Source organism: Diorhabda carinulata, chromosome 9, assembly GCF_026250575.1.
Source record: "Diorhabda carinulata isolate Delta chromosome 9, icDioCari1.1, whole genome shotgun sequence".
NCBI lineage: Eukaryota > Metazoa > Arthropoda > Insecta > Coleoptera > Chrysomelidae > Diorhabda > Diorhabda carinulata.
In genome coordinates, this window is record NC_079468.1 from 16,709,699 (window position 1) to 16,733,696 (window position 23,998).

The 23,998-nt window shown below is 31.2% G+C and overlaps 1 protein-coding gene across 1 annotated transcript in view; it reads right to left on the bottom strand.

Moving 5' to 3' along the window:
* LOC130897966 (cyclic nucleotide-gated cation channel subunit A) overlaps nt 1-23,626 on the bottom strand; it is a 224,062-nt gene extending 200,436 nt beyond the window's left edge. The window contains exon 1 of the mRNA XM_057806963.1: nt 23,426-23,626. The gene's annotated coding sequence lies outside the window, so the exon portion shown is untranslated. The remainder of the gene's footprint in view (nt 1-23,425) is intronic.
* Between the last annotated feature and the right edge of the window lie 372 nt (nt 23,627-23,998).

Genomic DNA, 23,998 nt, shown 5'->3' on the forward strand with positions numbered 1-23,998 from the left:
AAGTCAATCATGAAATAATTCGTGGAATTTTTTTAAAGCCCATATTTTCTATGTTTCTTAATGATAACTGTATTGGTATTGGTCTAATAAGACGATTAAATAAAATTCTGAACATTGAAAGGTAACAAAATTTTCTCTGCTCAATATCTTGTGTGTTTTTATGTACTCCGTCAACTATCTTCTCTTGCTCAGAATAACATTATCGATAATCTATTGAAGTAGATCATCGAAATCTCAGTTATGGCATCTGTTAATAGTTCTTGCTTTGCTATTGCTTTTGTAAATTCCTTTATCCAATGGGCCAGGTAAAGACTGCTACCATAGTCTATTCTGGAACAGATGAGAGATCTGTAGTCTCTGATCGCTTGCCATTGTCCCTATAATAGATAGCTCATGACTCCAAACATACTTAGACAGTTGTTTTGATCAGCTCAATATAGCATCTTCGGTATAGATGATCTAAAAGCTCTAGTTAATTAGAAAGCGCAGAATAGAAAACGAATTATTCGAAAATATAATAAAGAGAAATTTATCACCATAATTTTCACTGGTTTCGCTATTTCTTTGTTTCTAAATGAATCCGGAATCTCGTAACACAATTTTGATTTCAATTCTGAGAAATTAATCACCTCAAATAATTTTGAAACAACAGCTTAAACGGATGTTTTTTGTTTCTAAATTCTATTTGACTAAAAAACCTCACTTTAAACACAAATATTAATTGAAATAAGCACTATAATTTACACGTTAAAATGAATATTTTTTGCACAAATACATACGATAATAATTTTTTTACATTTCAAAATATATAAGATTTCCGTGGTGGGATTGTGTCAAAATAAAACACCTAAGTGTACTAACTCTAATATATTGGACAGTGTTTGATTTCAATTCAAATATTTTGGTTGTTTTTTTATATTTAGTTTCGTATTCTCCAACCAACTAGGTACTGATCCATTCGAAGCACTTTCTCTAGATGCTTCGGCAAACGTCAATAACGAAGCAGACTGATAATTTTCATATAGAATATGCAATTAAGTTGTATGTAGTTACATACATATTACCTGTCATTTTAGTTTGCATAAGAGATTACCTTCGTGTAGTAATTCTGTTTGTACTAAGACCAGAATGATTCTGTTTAGCAATACAATTTCCCAATAATGTAGAAGGCGAACTCAATTTTTGCAACTGACAACCTCTAGTCCATCCTCTAGTTTTTGACATTACTTTATTAGTTTCAGTAAAAGGCACTAACACAATTACGTTGTTCGGGCTTTGACTAAAAACTTTTCATCAAACTTCAATTAGGTATTAGAATTGTAAGATTAATTATAATAAGACTACATTTTTATAATTTAAATGTCTATTGTTTTGGAATTATCATAATTAAAATAAAAAATTAGTCTTTATTGTCACATGGTGAGGCATTATGACAATTAGACATATTACGTTAGATCATTATTTTTAGAGCTTTATGATATATTGGATGCTGCTATGGTTTGATGCGCAAGCGTGTTTCGTTTATTGGGTGATGCAGAAGGGAGAGATAGATAGAAGAAAGCAACAAGAGAACAAGTAAATGCCACGCTCCATTTAATTCTATTTATTATAATATATCTTATTACTAAAGTATGAGCATATCTTTGAAATTTAGTAAATTTTCTTTGTATTCTACCATTTTATTTCCAACTGTGTTTATTATCTCGTATTTCATCCCTACTTTGTATAAACTATTATTTGTATTATCTAGCTCTATATCCAAACATTTCAAGATTCTTCTTTGGCCCTATCTAAGCTGGGGATAGGTATCGTTACAGTTTTTCCAATTAAGAGTGTAAATTGAAAATTTTTGTTTTAATTAATTATTTTATATCATTAGCCTGAGCCTGAGAACTTTCAATTACCTTTTCAATATTGATCGAAATACCGTACAATCTACTTAAATGTTCGATTGAAAAGTTGAGAACTTCTAAATTTCTCTAAAAATAACCTGGTTAAAGATTGGAATGAAGTTTATATTGGGATTTGACTTAAGAAAGAAATCATATAAATCTTTACACTACTCACGCAATTTAAATGATTTAGTCTTTTTTGGACCTCCCTATTTTAATTTTATTACCTTTCTATATCGAACTTTGATTACATAGCTACAGAAAACAACACTGACTTTTATTAACACCAGCATCCACACAAGATTGAATGGTTCAGTTCGTTTGAGCCTCCGTATTTAGTGTTAATCGCCTAGCTAGGGCACTTCTAAGTTGGGATGTTTGTTAAGTTTCTCTTCTTGACTGCTCAATATCATCTGGAATAGACTCGACTCGGAGTAACTCAGTAGATTATTATTCTAAAGGGCTGCATATGTTCCTTTTTCTCGCTGTTCACTTAGTTATATAATTGGATGTCATCTATTTTATCCTATCATATTTAATATAACTCTGAATTTATCAATCTAATATCCACTTACAATTTAATTTAGTCAATTTCAACAAATTAAACGATTTCAACTGACCTATATAAGTTTATTGTAGCTGTTACGGTTACATAATAATTTAAGATCTTCCTTGTCGGAAATAAAAGCTCCAAACGGCAATATCTGTAATATGCTCTCAATAAAATGTTTTGATTACGATATTAAATGAAAATGGTATCATCAGAAATACTCAAGGTTATTTTTCAAGTGCAAATGTTATTGGTCTATTATAATAATACATTATGCAACATAATGATGGTTTTAAGGCACGAGTAACGAGGGGCATTATATACAAGTTACCTACAGTATTTCTTTTATAAGCTAAAATAAATAATGAAACATTTTCGGAAATTTTATCTTTCTCCATAAACTGTATATTAACAAATTTCAAATACTCATAGGCTCATTAACTTTCTCTGTAATATCTGGTGGAATTAACGGCATATGGGTGATTCCATTATAACTGTGATATTCAATGTCCTGTATTGTTTTTTTGTACTAGTCATTAATTAATAATCAATTAATAAAAATTTTGTGTTAATTGAATAATTCTTAAGATATTTAAACATTATTTTTATACAATATAACTTGCCACTTAAAGAAAACTTATACTACATCACTTGAATGTCAGTACCGTGTCATGTCCATTCCTAGAATTTACCGATAAATTATTAATTTTTTTTGTCGTAACAAATGATTTAAACTAATTACCTTATAAATTCTAATGTTTATGATCAAACTGAGGAAAATTGATGCACTTGTTGTTTAATATCTTAAGTTACCATGTCAGTACCGTGGATAAATGAGTCAGTACCGTGGAACTCAAAATCCGACATTTGTGTCTTGCTCGTGATACTTTGAAGTTGTAGTAAATTCCTCTTTTATTTTTACAGTAAAATAGATGAATAATATGCATAAAAAAGTTAGAAAAGTTAAATTTTAAAATCTTGAAATTTTGAATACAAAAAATCACAGTTAGAACGGAATCACCCATATCACTTTCACTGTAATTATTAACATTTATCATAAAGCATTAGTAAGGTTAAGGTTTTTTTTAGCAATGAACCTAAGATAGGGGGCTAGGGCTGGAGTTATTTCATGGTGTTGGGATATTTTTTTGGGTGTGGTACTTAGTTTAAGTGTTCGCTATCTATCGCACACTTAAATTTGGAAAGAGAATAAAATACTACAAAACAAAATAGCTTGACGAACCAAAGAACTATCAGGGTTAGGTTAGGTGTCAAGGTGTATTGACTAGGTGGAGGTTCCTAAGAGCGAGTACAGCTGTGCAAGTTTTTGATAGACCGTTACCAGTTGGCCAAAAGAGGGATATGGAGGTTTCCTCTTAGATTTTGAGAAAAAGTACCAAATAGTATTCCAGAGAGTGAGTTAATTAACTTAATTTGATGATGCAAATAACGTATCTAGCTTATGGGTCAATCAGACGACTCGAAATTGTATAAATGATATCTATATTGACATAAAGGTACACTTGTAGAGGCAGAACTTGAAGATTAGGGTACAGTAAATGTTTGCTCTATATTCGATTATGCGAGTTCATTCGAAATTTCTTCCTAGTGCATCGAAGTGTGAGACTCTCTCCATACACTGTCCAGAGTAGCGTTCAAATCCGTCGATCAACCACGTGTCCCAAATAATCGGCTTCCGTGTGGATCTAGAAACGTTCTTCACAAAGCATCCAGCATAAATTACGTGGTAGAAGTTACATTTTTAATCTGTATCTGTATCACAAACAAATCAAGTCCTTGAAAATATCCAATAATCGAACACAGCATACTCCACATTGTGTATAATTGCTAAGTTCATATCTCACTGCCAGGGCCGGATTAAGATTTATAAGACCCGGGGCTAAAGTAATGACGGGGCTCCCTTAAGGAATTCGGAAACTCAAAAAAACAAGACTAATAAAAGTTATAAGCATTTCCAATATATTAATTATACCACATATTTCTTGTACAAATATTTATTACATATATTATATGAAAAGTATATATTATAACTATATTTTCGAAACTCAGTAACAATGTATACATTCGAGTTTAAATTTCTATGCTCTTTTGAGTACTACATGAAAAAGTCATTAGAATTTTTTTCTGCACTTTGAGTTGTGAAATTATATGAAAAAAATACAGAATGATTTCCAAATGATGGGACCTTCTTGGACCTGGGGCCCGGGCCCCAAGCCCCTAGCTTAAGTGTCATCTTGATAGAACTTTCAACTATAATTTGTCGTTCACAATTGAACCAATCCTAATATTTATGAGATGGGTTTTAGCACTTCTACCCTCCATACTATTAACGAATTGATCACTTGAATTTACGGCAGTACAATCACATAGCTACTTGTTTTGTATAATGTTACATAGCACTGCATGTTCACCGAAATTGTTCTTTATGGTATTTTCTGGTACTTTTTGAACACCGGAGATGATAAACGAAATACCAAGCGCACAAATAAAAATACACAAACAAACAAAAAATCGGGTTGTAAATTCTAAACTAGACGAACTATCTATCTTTGGAGACGATATCGCTACGTAGATGTTCTTTGGAGAGACTTTTTTATAAACACATGTCTACAATCCTGTTTACTTTTAGTGAAATAATAAGCATTTACAGTCGACAAACATTTTGAGCAGCTTAGGTGGTGATTGATGTGATATTAAAAACTAATTGCTTCAATTTGAATGCTTTTTTCTTTGTATTGTCATTACTGATATATACTCTTGGTATGGTAGTTACTCAGATATTTCTAGTTTTTCAGATTCCAAATATAATTGGACTAGGAGTATTTATTCGTATTCAAATTCATAGTAGTTATTTAGTTACATTATAGAATAATTCAATTACATTAGGGTAATGCAATTGCCAAAAGAATAACTGATTATAAACGATCATAATTAAATCACTTTTTCAAAGTAATAGTCGGCATCATCATTTACAGCCAAAAAAGAAGAGTAAGTATAATGGATACATTTATTATGAAATGAAATAAGCGAATAATAAAGCAAAGAATAATAAGTACACACTATAAGTACAGAACATAAATATTGGTATATATGTAGATAGAAATCTGAACATAAATACATATATAAATAAAAATTTAAACATAATATAAATATAAAAATACGAGGATATATTGAAAAATTCTTAGCCTACTATAGAAGCAAACAAAATTTAAATGTCAAAATATTTTATTACTCAACATATTCTCCTCTTAATTGGATACATTTATTACAGAAAACCTGCAACGTCTCTAAACCTTTCAAAAAAAATGTTTCTTCTTGTTCTGCAAACCAGACCTACACAGCTTTTATTATCTCCTCGTTGGAAGAAAATTTACGACCTTTTGAACTTTTTTTCAATTGAGAAAAGAGATGATAGTCGGACGGAACCAAATCTGGTGAATAAGGGGGGTGTTCTAGTAACTCAAACCCTAAATCACAAATTTTTTGTATGGCAACATGATATTTGCGTGCAGGGGCGTTGTCCTGCAAAAACAAAACACCTTTGGATAGCTTTCCGCGTCTTGTCTCTTTAATTTTTCCCGTAGAGTGATCAAAAATGTCGAATTGTAATCTCCAGTTATTGTTCTACCCTTATCCAAAAAATCAATCATGATTACTCCATGGCAAGCCCAAAGAACTGGTTGAAGAACTTTTCTAGCAGATTTTTGGACACGAAACTTCTTAGATCTTGAAGAACCAGAGTGTCGCCATTCCATCGATTGTTGCTTTGTTTCTGGATCGTAGAAATGTACCCAAGTCTCATCCATAGTAACAATTCGGTTTAAGAAGTCTACATAGGCTTCAAATCGAGCACAGATTGAACGCGATGCTTTTACCCTTGCACGCTTTTGATCAACATTTGACACAGAAACTGACCTTACCGATCGGTCATCATCTTCAATGGAAACTTTACCTCTTTTGAAGCTTGCAGTCCAATTTTTCAAGGTCGCATACGAATGATATCGATCACCAAGGGTATTAAGCATATCTTCGTAAATCTGCTTACTTCTTAACCCTTTTAAATACAGGTACTTGATGATGGCTCGATACTCCAATTTTTCGATTTTCACAATTTCGGTGGACATCTTTTTTCTTTTAATTTATCGCGTAACTCTGGTTCACTTTTTTGACGTCAAACTTTACACTGACACTTCTAATAAGTTATTGTTCGTTGCTATGGTAACGAAATATTTTGTTTATGCATGGAACTGGTCTAGGCTAACTAGAAATCAATACATCCTCGAAAATACAATCAAATAAAATCAACTAGGAATACTGATATTATTTTATAATATTTTATATTAGTTTATCATGTCAGTCACGACTTTTCTTGGTTTTTACAAAATAAACACTTTTAAATTTCGTTCGAGGATTAGCTTGCTATTTATAGATTTTATTATGATCACAAGGTTTTTCTTTATTATTGCTTAAGTAATAATTTTTGACTTTAGTACTAAAATAATAAAGTAGTCTATTTTGAATAAAAATCGCGGCCCTTTTTTTGCTGGTCCATAGAAATAGGAGCCTGTCTTTTAAAAAGTTACTTTGAAGTAACCGAAATTGACCCACTAAAAATTTTTGGAGTAATTTCCCGGAAAGGGTTGAAAAAAATTGATAAAAACTGTTTTTCTGAATTTTGGAAGAACGACAAAAATTGGAACTCGTTGAAAAATCATTATTGATTTAAATAATTTTTTTTAATTATTTTTACAAGTTATGACAATTTGGAGTTTTAAAAACCTATTTTCAAACAATTGCTCAATGAAACAAAAAATTAAATGCCCTAGAATATAATTCGGAAAATAGTGAAAATATTTTTTCCGCATTGAGAAATGTGGGGTTGATAATGAATTTTCGAAATTTTAGTTATACACAAATTTGTAATAAACATTAAAAAAAATTATCTTAAATTCAAAACAATATTTTTTTGAACATTTTTTATTTTTTTATGGTAAAACCGCAATGATTTTTTAAAGCCGTAAATATCATCCCACAAGCTTCAGTCATCCTGTAAATATCATGAATAGCGAAAAACAAAGTAACTTATACTAAAAATTCAGGAGCTTACACCCAGAAATCGCATTAAAGGACCAATTTCTTAGTCTTTGTATTGTATTGCAGACAAATCTTGTCGTCTTCAGTGTAATCTCATTTCTTTTTGGATATTTTCTAGGGCATATCTATTATTAGAGACCAAAAATTGTTGGAATGTTGAAGAAAATTGTGTTTGAATCCTTTTCACGCTGCTTATCCAAAACAACCCTAACAAATACCATTATTATATCAACCTCGTACATGTCAATAGCTCAAGCATAAAATATTATGATCATATTAATTTTATGTTTTCGTGAAATTATACACAGAGTTATAACTTACTTAATGGAATAATATAAAGTTAATTTATATTACTTTCTCAAAATAATACGAAATTCAGATATTTTAGCATTTATATAAATATATTTGTGGATTAATAGGAATATTTCGAAATCTTATGGCGCAGTATTTAGTATATAAAGTAATTGAATCAATTGAATAGTTGGAAATAGCATGTGTGCTCTCTACTTTAAAATTTTATTCGACGTACGCCCATCATATCATTCATTCATCAAATACAAATTATTGTATAATGTCCTATTTACTGCATCAATATTTGAACAAGATATTAGAAAATTCTAGTATATCGTCGCCAAGAATTTAATTAAAACTTGGGTAATAAGTCACAGCGAAGCGTGATATTGTTAGGAACTTGTTGGGAAACACACAACAAATCAATTTTCTTCTACCTTCTACCTATTGAAACACATATAACGTTATTTCATTTTTTATGTTTCCGGGTGTTATTTACAATCTGTGAAGTTAGTAAATACTAACTTTCAAAAATTTGTTTCAATACGTCAGTTAGATAAATATTCTATTCGTCTTTTACATTATTAGAAAGTTTATTAATGATACTGTATTATTAAACAGAATACTTTTAATCGTAGTTTAAACAGAACTATTGCTAAAGGAATTAATCTTCTATGCAAACTAAAACATCGGGTAATAATCACGCTTGCTCGAACTACATCCGGAATGTTTTGATTGTTGTTTACCAGAAACTAGAAGACCCCGTTCAATCCTTAGGGAAACTGGTTTTCGCCTAATTTTTCGGAAACTTGGCACAATAATACTTTGAGGCAAGCTGATTAAAAATTTCACTGGGTTGTCAATGTAGTAGATAAGTTACGAAAATAACTTCATAAATATTCATGAGTCCTGTCAATTAAAGCAATTAAATAGTCCCGTTTTTTTATGTAACTAAGATGGGTTGTTGATGAATGAATCACGTATAGAAATAACTTAATATCCTTTTATCTTTGACACCTATTTCTTCATCTTCAGCTTTTGCTGCATAAGTTATACATAGCTGATGTTTAGTACTCCTTGAAAATCTCAAATAGCGTCTGATCATTCGTATGAATCTGGTTCAATTAGTCTTTGGTTAAATTGAAAACTGTCTTCTTCATCTCTTGCAATCTTGTCTTCAACATATGATGGGCTAATCCTAACTAATACACCTTAACTGTGAGGTTCTCTAAGATTTCTAATGTGAGTAGCTGAATCGACCAAATAAGGTTACGACTCCAGAAATGTTGAATAAAATCCATAAAGCGGTAATGGATGATCATCGACTGAAAATGCGCGAGCTAGCAGACATAGCAGGCATTTCAAAGAGTGCGGAGCATCACATATTAGCTGAAAATTCAGACATGAGACAGCTTTGCGCGATGATGGGTGCCGCGATTGCTTACAATTGAACAAATCATCGTCGTGATGATGTTTCCGTCCAGTGTTTGGCAGTATTTCACTCCGTAGCTCCGCCTCTCAGTGTTTGGCAGTATTTCACAGAAATAAACTGTTGGTCTCATTATTGTTTTGTATAGATGTAGCTCCGCCTTTCTGGGATTTTATTATCGCGTTCAGTGCTCCCAACTGTTTACTTCCCCTCGTCATCCTCGCTTTCAGATTTTCTCCCTCGTTACCTTCGTCCTTGATAACCACCCTAAGATATACAACTTTAAACTTGTTCTAAGTTCATTGGGTTCTTTTCGTTCAGCTGTATCGACAAACTTTTCATTTGTGGTGTTGTCATTATCATGAACTTTTAGTTATTTTCGTTGAGTCGTAGATTCACAGTCTCTGCCATTTCTATGAAGGCTCTGCAAGTTTTCTTAAGCTTGTTTTCCGATGTTGAGTCTGCGTATGCCAGTAGTTGCGCTGTTCTTGTTTTTATTGTCCCTGTTCTGTTAAAACCGATTCCACGTACTATCCATTCTAATACTATATTGAACAGCGTATTGGATGTTTTAGTCCTGTGTTGGTCTGGAAACAATTGGATATTCTTTGATTTGCCTTTATCTTCGTTATTGTATGTTCGAGTGTCATTTTCGTAAGACTTATAAGTTTTTTGGAGTACTAAGATTGTTCATAACATAATGTTGTAAGTATAAATAGTTTCTGTCCATAGTATCGTAAGTTTTTTGTAACTTTAAGAAGACTGATTAAATTGGCAGATCGTATTCATACACCATTCTTTGCGTTTGCCTCAAAGTGCAAACGTGGTTTGTGACTGATCTTCCAGATCTAAACCCGCATTGGTAGTCTCCGATCAAGTTTTTTCCATATACTATCAAACTTTTATCTATGGCTTTACTCAAAATGTTGTAGGCTGTATACAGTAGCGCTATATCTCTGTAGTTTCTGCATTCATTTTTTTTATTTCTTGTGTATTGGTACCATTCTAGTATTTCCTCCTTTGTTGGTAGCAATATATTATTCCAATTTTGTATTGTAAGTTCCTTCCATTGTCTCCCTTCGTTTTCTGCGTTTGATGTTTCTTTGAAATGCTCTCCTCTTCTTTGGAACATTTCGGTCCCATCTATTATTATTTCCTCTTTTTTAGGAAAATCTGGAATTGCATCTTGATCTATGATTGTGCCAAGTTTCAAAACAATTGATCAAAACCAATTCCCTTCTTTCCATTGTAACTTCGGATACTTTAGGGATAGTTTTGACGGAGTTGGGGGCTTTCAAACCCATGAAGACTTTTAATCAGCTTGCTTCAAAATATTATTGAGCTATCGGCCAATTTTTCTGATTTAAGTTTTATAGCTATCCGAGATTATTTGAATTAGCAGCAAAAGCTGACAGCCTTTTTGTCAGTCAGATATAAAAAGCTCAATTGTCTGCCATTATTGTTTATTGCGAAATATTTATTGATTGTAAGTAAGTGAAATTAATTTGGCGTACATCAAATTTGAAAGGCTTCATTTCATTCGTCAAAAGTATGGGAAAGTGTGAGAAAATATTCATTTTTACATCGAAATTATATTATTCTAACCATTTATTGTGGTTGAAGTGCGCTTTTTAATAAAAATAAAATAATAGGAATAAAACCTGTATCCATTTCAAGTAATTGTTTTATTTTTCAATATGATTTGAGCTGTTTCGGTACCTCAAAATTCAAATAAATAATGTGTCAGGAGATCACGAGATTGCTAAAAATTAGAAAAGCATTTGAAAACAGGCTATACCGTTGCATAAAAGTTAGAGGTGGCCACTTTGCCACTTTTAATGACAGTTAACTGTGTTAAAAATTATTGTTTACGTGGAAGCGTGTTAAATATGTTATTTCTAATGAAAAGAGCGGTATTGTTCAGCAAGCATAATATTTTCCAAAACGAGCTCCAGCGTGTTGAACTTTATAACTTTTCATAACGTGGTTACGTACAACGTTTTATCTAATTCCGCGCATTTATAATATTTAATAGAATCTTCAATTGTAATGAAAATATTAATGTGGAATCAAATGGTGTTAGAATTAGAATTAGAATTAGAACGATTATTCAAAATAAGTCAAAACAAGTCGGAAGTAATTACTTAAAATGTCTTTACATAGCAAATCAGACATTCCATTAGAAGTCTGCAAATGCTGCAGTTGGTAGTTTAATACCTGAAAAATCAAGTAAAAACTTATCAGTACTCTTAAATTCTTCCAACCCCAATTCAATATGTCTGCTTTTTTTTACAATGTTACCTTAGTGACTTAGTAACTTAGTGACAATGTTAATTTTTATTTTTTCAAATAATAAGAGAATAATCAAAGGAGCTTTATTTCAGTAAAATTATCAAATCTGACATTTCATATTTCAATATAATTTTGTTTTTTATTTAAAACCGAAAACAGTATGAAGAAAAAACATATTACGATATACGTCCGTGAAATTATTATTACGGTACTCGATTAGATATTCTTGACTCGGCTCCTTCGTCGCCTCGTCCATAAACATCTATCTCGTACCGTACTAATTCACTTCCCGGACTTATAACGTAAATAACTATAAAGGCGTAGACATTGTGGACTACATATTCAATGTTAAGATCTGCGTGCGCAAAAATGTCAATATCAAGTACATTATGCTTTTAGACTGGCTGATGAGACAGTTAACAAGATACCATGTAAAAAATTCGGATATTTTTACGAAGGAGCCTCTTTTATGAAATCTTTCTACAAAAGGCTGAAATATTTCTGTTTGCAAAAGTACGACTCAATTCACGATATGTTAATAATTTATTATTAAATAAATTGAATGAAAACGTGAAAAGATATTTTATAAATACTTAATCAGCATTTATTTCAATATAAATAGGATGTTGTAAGTACCATTTTAATGAATTTTGTTAATTCAATCGGTGAAATTGATTCAGTTCATTCAACATTTGTAAAATTGTAAAATGTTTTTTTGTTAATAAATTTTTTTAAAAATAGCCATGGAGGTAGTTGCTTTGGCGTTAAAACAGGTAGAATAAAATAAATGCTATAAAAACTGAGAGAAAAAATTTTAGAGATTCAAATGTGAAATTTTGTTATATCTTCATATGGGTCAATAGCCATTTGGCAAAAGTAATAACATTAGCAGACCTTTTGTTCATGCGAAAATGCAATAGTAGTAAAATTTATACTTTTCGATAAATACATATATTTCTAACGGTGCGTAGAATGAAAGAATGAACTTAAAGTCAAATAAAAAAAAGGTCTCTGACGATTTGAATATGAAATATGGATTCAATTCTTTCAGCCTGAATTCGTGGAGAATATTTTTCATATTACCGTTTCGATTGCGAACGATAATTTCTTTCGGTGCGAAAACTTTCAAAACATAAAAATTCTAATTTTTATATACTTATACGAGATTAATTTTCAGAATGTTGTAATATAAACGATGATGTAGTACTTTACGTCAGTCATTCTTCTTTTTAATTTAGTGACTAGTAAGCACCTATTCCATCATTTTCAATGTGGGACAGAACTTACTACTGGAGGATTCTATACTCCATATGATTTGAAACCATGTCTATAATTTGCTTCAATGAATATTAAATATTTTCGTCGTATACTCTCAAATTACTGAAACTTGATGTATAAGAATACTTTATTTGCCCACAGGCAGACAGAAACTTGAAATACAACCAACAAATAGCAAGTTTGTGGGAAAATATGAATCGCTTGTATTAACACGCTTATATTACCTTCACCTATACGTGGGTGTGTTTGTTTGAAACTTTCTTTTGGAAGAAGAGTAAATGGTTTATATAATAAACATTTCGTTCGATAGAGGATTCGAGCCTCCGATATACGTGCTTAAAATTGAGCACTTCGACAACCTTACCAACAACACCGTTACGGCTTGGTACAAGCTTCAAACAAATGTAAATATACTAGCAGCGAAGCGATTATACAAGGCTGATATCAATTAAATAAATATAGTGTAAAAAAATATGCTTTCATAAACTTTGAAACTAAGAAGTGAAAAATAAATAGTTGTTATTTTCCACTTTTTAGTTTGGTGTGCTTTAAAAGGGCGTTTTTGGTGATTTGAGTTATTCAGTTTAACAAAAAATTAATATCACGCTTTTATAGTTAACAAACTAAAAAGATGAAATCTCAATCATACAGCTTAGGGTGCTTCGTACATTTTTAACGCGTTTTTATCACTATCACCCGTACATTTGTAAGTTTGTAGGTATGTTTATAACTGACTTTTCAGACGCTACCAACCCGAACACAAAACAGTTTTCGAAAATCGAGATTTAACCATCAATACATCAGGTTTCTTGGTGTGTCGTTACTTTTTATTTTGTTTTGTAACCAATAGATCTTAGTCTAATTTTCAGTACAGTAACTGTCCGAATATTTTTCTCGACTTAAGGTTTGTCGATAAAATTGAACAAGTTAATTTATTAACACTTTATTAAACTACAATCACCACGTTAATTACAACACTATTAATAATTTCGTAATTGTTATTATACTTTATACTGCCCAGATTGTCTTCTATCGCTCGTCATGTATCTTAGTGAATCACCTCTTCTCTATACTGTGTTTGTGTTAAAAAATTAAACGCTCTACTAATTGTTGTACGTTTCATTTATTATAATCAATTAAACACAAAAAGAATATTTCTCAGGCCACAATTTAGAAAAAGTCTCGTACGTGTCTGTTACAAAATTAGCGTTCTTAAGCATACGGTATTTATACAAAAATACTTACTCAGTACCATACCAGATGAGGACTGATTACGAGAAATTTTGGAAGAGTGTTTATCTTATTTATTTGTTTTATTCCTACAGAGAATAGTTAGATATATTTACTTATAACCGGCGCCGGCCGTCAGTTGACTGTTCTGTCACAATATTTTACATAATGTTCAAAAATGTATCCGTGGTCACGATATGGTTCTCAATTTCGTTAAAGTTAATTGACGAAACTAACAACAGTAGAGTTTGCGAACATGAAGTGGAAATCAATCACAACACTACTGTCGATCGGTCTAACTATATGCAAGAAATATGTGCGGACAATCTACAACGCAACCTTATTCAAATTGGAAAGCCACACACACACCAGTAGAGATTTGTGAAAGTTTTCTTTTGTTACAATAATGGATACATGGAGGAGCCTCTCTGGATTATAAGTTGAATTTTGATAGTAGTATACGGAAAAGATCTGATTTTTCATTCTGCTGGTATAGTAACGTCGGTTTTTCATGCGAAATTTTGAGAAAGAAGACGTTAATCTGATAAAACTAACGGAAGACAAATTTGCTTGATTAGTGTAACGTTATTGATTCCTGACTTGAGTTTGTAGCATGCTATGCTATTCTGGTGATCTTGGCAAGGATTGTGATGCAAGTTTAAAAAATTATTGTTTTGTCATCGGTTCAAAAATGAACATAAAAAAATTTCAAATTAATCGGACGTTAAAAGTCGACAAGAAAAGTGAAGATAATAAAAGCCTGTTAATAAAGGAACAATCTTTCGTGTAAAATTCATATTTTCCAATATTACTTAAATATATCACCTATATCACCTACGTTCCAAGAATTTTGAATATTTTTTTTGATATTTAATCAATACGAGAAAAAACATAACTGCATTAACGAATCACGAAATATCTAAAAACATAAATTCAAGATTCAAAAATTCTGGAAACGGAATCTAATACACGAATATTTAAAAAACGAAAAAGCTATAAATGATAAAAAAATTTATATCACTATTTTGTAAATTCTAATACCACTACAAATAATTTCATTGGCGACTGCTACGTATTTGATATGTAAACCCTAAGGGGAAATTAATCTTTCTTGTTAAAACCAATTTCTAATTTGATTTTATTCTTATTTTGATATATATTATTGATTAAAATAAATACGCATATTGTCAGTGTCAATATCGTATTTTGATAAAGACTAAAAGTCAAAATGTCAATTACAGAAGAAACTGATTTGAAATCAAAAGAGACCTGAAATCAAAAACATTTAGAAGCATAAACATATCAAAAGGTCTAAGAAATAAGAAATTAAAAAAATATGGAATTCTGTAATTTTCGTGCACTCGCAAAAGACTAACTAGGGGTATTTTTCCAATATTCTTATTCCATTATACGGCCATACCCCTACTCTATTTTATATCAAAACGTTTTTTCAAACTTCATGAAATAAAATTATTTGTTTTATTAAAAAATATTTTGTACTCTTGAATTTTTTCCCAAAACTAATATCTGCAGGGAACAAAACAAAAACCATAATTTATAATTCTTGTAATGAATTGAGTGGAAAGCAATAAAGATGTAAAATGCTGGAAATGACCCGTGGTTAGTCCTTCATGAGTTTACAAAAAATTACAGAATTTCAAGTTTCTAACTTTACTGAAATTAAAAAAAAAATAACTCACCATCTTTTAAGGGTGACATCTCGGAAAGAGGTGGGCTGAGGAAATTTTGTCATAGGAAAAACCCATCTTCATTTCATACGAACAATCATCTCCAAAATTTTGCTGCATGAATGTAAAAACACCTTGCATATAAGTGATTTGGAACGAAGTCTTTACCAGGTAGATCATGAGCATTTTCGTAGTGGAATTCTGACTGTGAAACTGACAACTTGTGTCAGATAGTATAATTGCTGGTGTGTCGGAATAGTGGTACGAGTAAAGATTGTGTTCAGGAAAAGAAGGCTTCAGAGACAAAAATAAACGCAGTTAAATATAGTACACAAATCGAACAGTTTATACATTTTTACAAAATCAAAACACAAATTACAAAACGTGCAGGAAGCTAAGATTACAATGTGCAGATTATATTCTCTCATACAAGGAAATAGCAAACTTCATAGCGAAAAACAAAGTGATATACAAGCAAATAATAAGATCGATTTTAATTTAAAGAGCCCCAGTACGCCGGTACTAAGCATAACTTCTACGAGGAGCCAACGATGAGTGAATAAAATAACAAACATTATTTAAAGTCATTAAAGATGACTCTGAAGCTGATAGCTTGTGTAAGATAGTATAATTGCTGGTGTGTCGAAATGGTGGTAGTATTAAAGAGTCCGCTAAGTAAGAGAAGGCTTCAGAGACAAAAATAAATCAGTTATAATCGCAATCAATATGCAAGAAGCTACGGCTCAGGGGTTTAATATGAACAAACAAAGAGGAATTTTCCCAATCAAAATCAATGAAGCGAACACGAGCTCCTTTCCCATTCAAAGTATAACAAGAATTAATACATATTTTAAACTTTGTTATACCCTCTTCTCCCACACAAGTTACATCTACGTCCCCAAAAAACAGCTGTGGTAACGAGGTAACGCTAAAGACAGTTGTTCTGTAGCATCGACAAAGAATCCCGACACCTTACAAAAGTATATAAACAACACTATTTTTCCATATTTCGCAGCTTTGTATCAACGATTACCCTTAGCATAACTCAAAGAAGATACCTGAGGGACATAGTGCATAAGATACAAACGCTAACGCGATAGAAAGTTTAAAGTTTCGTTGGGATGGGGAAACAAACACTTTTCGGAAAGTGTGACAGATACTTTTCATTTGGTAGCACATATGTATAATCAACAATAAGCAAGGAAAGACAAAAAACTATGATATTTTACAAGCAAATAATAAGATCAATTTCAATTTAAGGAGCTCCACTACGCCGGTACTAGGCACAACTTCCACACCCCGCATTTGAGTTAAATAATATGACAAAAAGCCAACGATGAGTAAATAAAATAACATATCACCACTAAGATAATAAAAGCGTTAAATTTTTTAAAATATTTTTTCCTGTTGAACGTTGAAAATTGTAAAGATTGTTTTCAAACATTCAGATTAAAAGTTTGTTTGCTGTGACAACATTTAATAATTACATAAAAAATACCAATGAATCGAGCTTTTTCTAAACAAATCCTGACTCTTTAGTTCATTTATTTCCTTATTCAGCTGCATGCTAATCTGCTTTCAGACATCTTATTTTCATCTTTGAACTATAGATACAATTTCTTAAATATATTGCTCTAAAAAGAGGATTTCCAGTTCGTTATCCTTAATTATATACGTTGCTGCACTATTAATCTGTTCACTACTGTTTGTCTACGTACGCAACTCTAGGAATGAGTAAACAGGCACGGCGCGGGGTCGTGATTGTTGATGTGAATCTATCGAATATTATAATATTGAAAAGTGAATTTGTTTGGATTTTTATGATAAGCGGTTTTCGTTTTATTATTTCAAATCAATCAAAAATGAAAAAATTAACAAGAAGAATAAAAAGTTATTAAGATTCACTAATTTTCATTATTGGTACCAGTTTTTGCTTCTTAGAAATACAAATGAACATCGATAAATTCTTATTCTCGCTGCTTTTTGACTATCATTTAGCGTATGAGGCACTCAATAAGTAATACAATTTTTCCCCTGAAGATGGTGAAACTGATTCTGCTGTTACAAATCCAACACCACGAGTTGTCTAAATCGTTTGATAGGTGCATCTTCTTTCTCGATGTTAGCAAACAGCAGCTGAAGGACAGGAACTATCAGTACCGAATATGTTCACTTGAACCGACTTTGAAATCATAGTAGATGGCAAATCGTATGTACCACTATTTACTCTGTACTAACAGCAACTCAACTGCAGTTAGAAATTACTACTTAAGGTTGGTGGTATTTAAAAAATGTGCTCCCAGGTCTAACTCTTCTAGTTTCGTTTCGAGCATCTCAAAATATATATTGTGGTCCTCGTATTCCATCCAGGTACTTTGTAATTCTTTCGTTTTCTTATATTGATATGATGCGATCATTTGTTTTCCCGCTTTTTTTGTATTTTTTTATATCGAAGTTCAATCAAAGGAAAACCTTGTGCAATTTTTAATATCAAAGTAAATATAGCATTTATTAAATTTTCACACTATTAGTAAAACATTTCTCAGAAGAACCAAAGAAAAAAAAAAGATATAATTGATACAACTGAATATATTCACTTCTCGAAAGAAAAAGGAAATTAACGTTACTGTTGAATTGAAATTTCACATTCTTTGAATTTTTACTTCCCTTTTATTATCTAGAGAGAAATGGGGATAACGATATCAGAATTATCACTTTCAGAACTTTGAACTTAAACGAAAGTCGAAACGAATTTTTTCTAAAGAATAAATATTGAAATGATTCCTACAGAAAACCAGGTTAGTATATGCAAATACTTGAATACTTCAGCGTCAAAAAGAGCATTTTGTTTTGGAATAAATTGGAACTTTTTCTCTTTCGATGTAAAAAACTTGATAAACCCGAGGGGGCGATTCAATAAATCCGTCACTTTTTAAATATGCTTTTTTAAAACAAAAATAATTATATTATTTATCAAATTATTGTGTTTCGAGCTGTATATATCCAACATCGTGTGATCATTACAGTCTTTTCATAACTTCCAAACAATAAAGTTTATTGACGTCATCAAAGTTTCATTATTAATTTGGAAACAAAAAATAGTTACTCGGGGCTAAATCCGGAGAAAAGAGCATACTTTTTTTTCAAATTCTCATAAAATCGACCTAATGAGTTGATATGATTTTTGAAAATAGTTGTTTCATCTTTTTTAAGGTACCAATGTGAATTATACTATCGCCATCAATTTATTGGCTAATAAACCTACTTCATATTCCTTTATCACCGATTCCCACTGTTTTGGTTGTTGTTTAGTTTATGTTGTACTCTATTGGATTCACGTTTTACTTACGAAATGACGCAGAAACTTGACCTCCTTGAGTTAAACAAAACCAAAAACTCCTGTCAATGATTGTGCTCGTGGTCGATTGTGAGCAAGCTGTTTTGATATAATAATTTCCCATTTAAAATTATTTAAATTGAAATCCATTGCAGAAATGTAACCCAGACAGAGATATAATCTCTTGTGTGTAAATCTATTACCCATTTAGTTGAAGGATACAATAACGTTCCTTATTTTTACTCTCCTTTAACGTATCTTTTCGGATTACCAAATTTCTATGAGGACTGTGAAGAATCATATATTTAGCTACTTGAACTCAAGGTTTATTGTATTCATTAAGATTCATGGTACACGATCTTCATAGGGACCTTTATCATAGATGATTGATTCCCGGGTGTCCCTTGAACACTTGAGTTCCATGGTATCAAATTACATACATTATTTTGTATATATGTGCCTTAACGACTATACTTATAAATAATTATAACCTTTTATACAATGGATTTTTCAGTATTTAAGAGAGGTCTTTAAACAGATAGATGTCTTAATATTCTGGCGTTCGTTCGAATATGGTCAACTACTTATTGTTTTATAAAAGTAGTTTTGATGTTTTAATACAACGAATATGGTCAACTATCATTGATAACTCCGAAGATATATTACACAAGTGTCGAATAATTTCCCATTCCGAACTGAAACTTCTAAGACATATGCGATGCCTATGTCTTCCATAATCTCCTACACTATAAATCTTTGATCCTCAAACACCATGTAATAATTTGAAATGTTTTAAGTTTACATGTCGGCGTTCAGAACATTCTGCAATTTACTCAGTAAACAATTTCTACTCGATTGAAAATGATAATAGAATTTTATCAAGCTTAAACCTATTTTTATATATGATTTTTTTTGTTCAAAATTTTTTCTCCAATTCACGAGATAACCTGCTAACAATATCTGCCAAACACAATAATTCCAATGTTGACAAGAGTCTTATAGCTTTTGATAAGAGTTGTGTTGCTCTCAGTTAAAAGGAGAGAAATTCATAAAGACACGGAATTGCTAAGTCTTCCTTGGTCGTGCGCTCATCGTTTTTTCAAGGATCGAATTATAATGTTATAATTCTATTTAAACAGTTGTGTATTTATTCTCACTTAAGCTAATTAATATTAACAACTAATAACTGAAGTGAAGTGTTCCAAAGTATCAATTCTCACAACGTTACGCTGTTTATATTGGCAATGTGACCTTTCAAATCTAGGTCTAACATTCTACATACTTCGCGATTCCACCTGGTCAAGCAAATAGGACAAGTAAAATAATACAGTTGGAGATATTGTAGGGATGGGAAGTAGTACGTGGATTGAAGCAACTACAAGATTCTAAATGAAAAGCAATGGACTAAATTTGTGTACGAAAAGTAAACACATTGGGTGCAACAGTACACGCTAAGCAATTTTATCTGAAAATGTATAATATAAAGATAGTTATGATAACTACGAAGTTGAAGGAACAAGCGAATAACTGTAGACGTATTTAATACGTCATTGAATGTGATTAAAAGTTCCTCGGTGAAAGCTCAAAATGTGTGTTCTCATAGAAACGAACAATCCATTGTCAATTTTTGAAATTTTCTCACGCATAGTCAAACCATTGGTTACAAAGAGCCTCTTATGGTCCGGAAATTACATTATATTTCACACTATCTCATTTTCTAGGTGTTCTGTAGTAGTTTTGTAGTAATTCTTTAATTGAATGAGGCTGTTGATGGTTAATACCAGAATTCAACTGGATCTTCCCTCTTCCACTTTATCCTTCACTACTAGCAATTATATTATGAAATTTATCATGCGTGTCTGCGTTCCTCGTTCTTTACTTTTATGCTTGGTTGTTGAAATATTTTACAAGTTCATGATATTGGTATATTGGTTTCATCAGATTCATTTTCTGTCTCAATACTCTTTGATTTATGATCTCTTCCGCAGCAGTTATGGAGTAAATATTCTCATTGCTATTTGAGGTCTTATTGTAAAGCTTAAACAAATGTGTCTAGAAAACTTGTTTTTTTTCCATATTTGAGAAACAATCTATCGTACCTATAATACCATATATATATATATATAGTCAGCTATACTCAGTCCAAATATTTTGTCATGTAAATCTGTCACTGGGTCTTAGACAGTTTCATCTTATTTCAAACCACCCAGGGTAATTGTTTAGTGCGATGAAATTCAGTGCCTCTTGTTCTTACCACTAACAAACGTATACATAAGAACTGTATGACAAATCCTACATAAATTTTTAGAATTCAATTGAATGCCATTTTATACGGCACATTCACAGCTTTATGGTGTTCAGACGTATATTGACGATGGAATCGTATTATCTTCATTCCTACCTTTATATACGGAAAAATAAAGGATCTGAAAGAAATCAAACACCCTTCTAATAGCTAACAAAAAGGAATCCCAGTTGTATTGATTTCGACAAATTCACTTCATCATATAGGGGCCATAAAGCTTTGCACTTTTGAAATTGACATATAAAAAATTTATTTTTTATGATTTCTTTAAAAATTTCGCCGCTTTATACGTGAAACTTAAATTTTCGAAAACATATAGAGCCCGATATGTTACCCATTTCTTGACAAATGTTCTAATTTTATTAGAATTGGTCTTGGTTCACGCAGACTCAACTTTTAAAAAAACTCGCTTAAAAGAAATAATTTGGTTTCAGAGAGGCAATGGAAAAATCTCCCCTATGCAAGATCTGTTCTGCAGAGGTAACAGTTTCTAAATTACCACGTGCATTTTCAAAAAAGTATAGGCCAATTATACCCTTCGAAAAATATAAAAGTCGTTGGTTGGGTTTTCTGCACTTTTGTTTGTTGGATTTTTAATGGAATGGAAGTGGACATCGTTGTAGAACAAAATGTCATTAAAGTTGTTAAAACGCTCGAAGATTTTCTTTGAATTCTTGCACTAACTGTATCTTAAAAAGATGCAGTATTAACTTCAAAGTCCGAAGCAAGCTGATGAGATAGTAGTCTTAGCGATTCTAGTTATATCAACGAGAGCGTATTCGTAGATTGGTAACATCACTGCATACCTCTTGCTAAGGCAACTACACCAAATCCAAACCAACTTATTCTTGATGATCCGTAAAGTGCTTACTATATAATTTGTCACTGGAATGAAATAATATGGTTAACTGTTACACTACACACATCTTAACGAATTTTGGACTTTATACAATAGAGTGTTGTGATTAAAACGTAGCATAGGCCGAGCAGTTTTATAGTATGATGTGGTTGAACTTTTCAAGAAAGCTTTGAATTGCATTAGCAAAACAGGAAAGGATTTTTGTACTTGAAATCGTCTTATTTGTGATTTACATAATGTCGATCCAAATAATAAAGATTAGATAAAATGTTACAAACATAATTTATGAGCTCACGAAAATGTACAATTTGTGAAAATACCTCAAATGGGTTCAATATTGAATTATAATTTATTTAAATTGTATCATAATTACTTCACACACCTGTTTTGAAGTAACTCTGGACTCAAATATTTAATTCTATATTACTCATTTATTTAAATAAGAACATTCAATTGATTAGTTAGGGCTACAATAATGAAGAGCGTTCATAAGCTACATTGGTTTTGTTTAATTTCAGTTCTTTCCTCAATTTGGGTAATGAGAAAATTAAATTTCTTCTGTCTGTATGTAAAAATCTGAAATTAGTATTTCATTCGTTAAAGAGTTTGTATTTCAGAATCAGAACAATCAAACAAAGCAAAAAATTAAAGTAGTTATCCAAGCATTTTCTACTTGTGCTTCTGTTAATGTCAAACGATTTTAGAAGCAAAACTTTTCCATAATCTATTTCTTCTATTGTAGCTATGTGAGAAATTCATTTATTACACTAAATTGGAAGAATATATTCAGATCCAGAGCAAATTATATGAAATTACTAAAAATAATCATCGCATTCAAATTTGGTAATTTCATTAATATTATTCATAATAACTTGATCATTTACCGTTTTTCCCAATGAAAAGCTTGAACAAATATGAAAACTCTTCTGTATAAGGCAAATGAACAGGCTATACCAATCCACATCCATATTTATTAAACAAAGATTAAAGTTATTTCCAATAATTTTTTCATATACATATTTTTCACGATTTTTATTCATAAAAAAATTTCTGTTGAATATTTTTCTCAATTGGCTTACGTCATTATGAGATAAATTGTTAGTTTTTATTCAGTTTTATTTATAAATCCCCATTTAGAAATTCCGATTAAATAACTTACCGAATCGATTTAATCCTTTTCCAACTAATTTTGCTTGTTGGTGATACAAAACTTTTGGAAAAACAACTTTTAATCACCATATGTTTTCGTTTAACCAAACCTCAACTATCGCCGTTACAAATAACCTGTTGTCCGCGTACTAAACCGGAGTTTAATTAGCGAAAAACATGCGACGCACTCTAAAAGCGACACGACGCAACTGATATCTTCGTACAGCGTCCGAATCCAGCGTCTGTTCCCACTACTTCTCAAAAGAACGTACTTGGATGATTTTGAAAGGGTCACTAATGATGTAAGTGAAATTTAATATTAAAAAAATAGATTCAGATTCTATAGCATTCTAAAAAGTGAATATATACTAGGTGTCAAAGAAAATACCATGAATGATTCTATTAGAAATATAAGAAAAAGTGACAGAAAAATTTAATTAATCTTTAATTTTCTCATGAAGTAGACAGCCACTAGCCCTTTCTATTCAACTTCCCCTTGTAAAATTCTATATTTGACAGTTGCATTTTCCCATTTTCTCCCTTCCTTAAATATGAAATGACAAACAAACTTTTCGGGAATGCG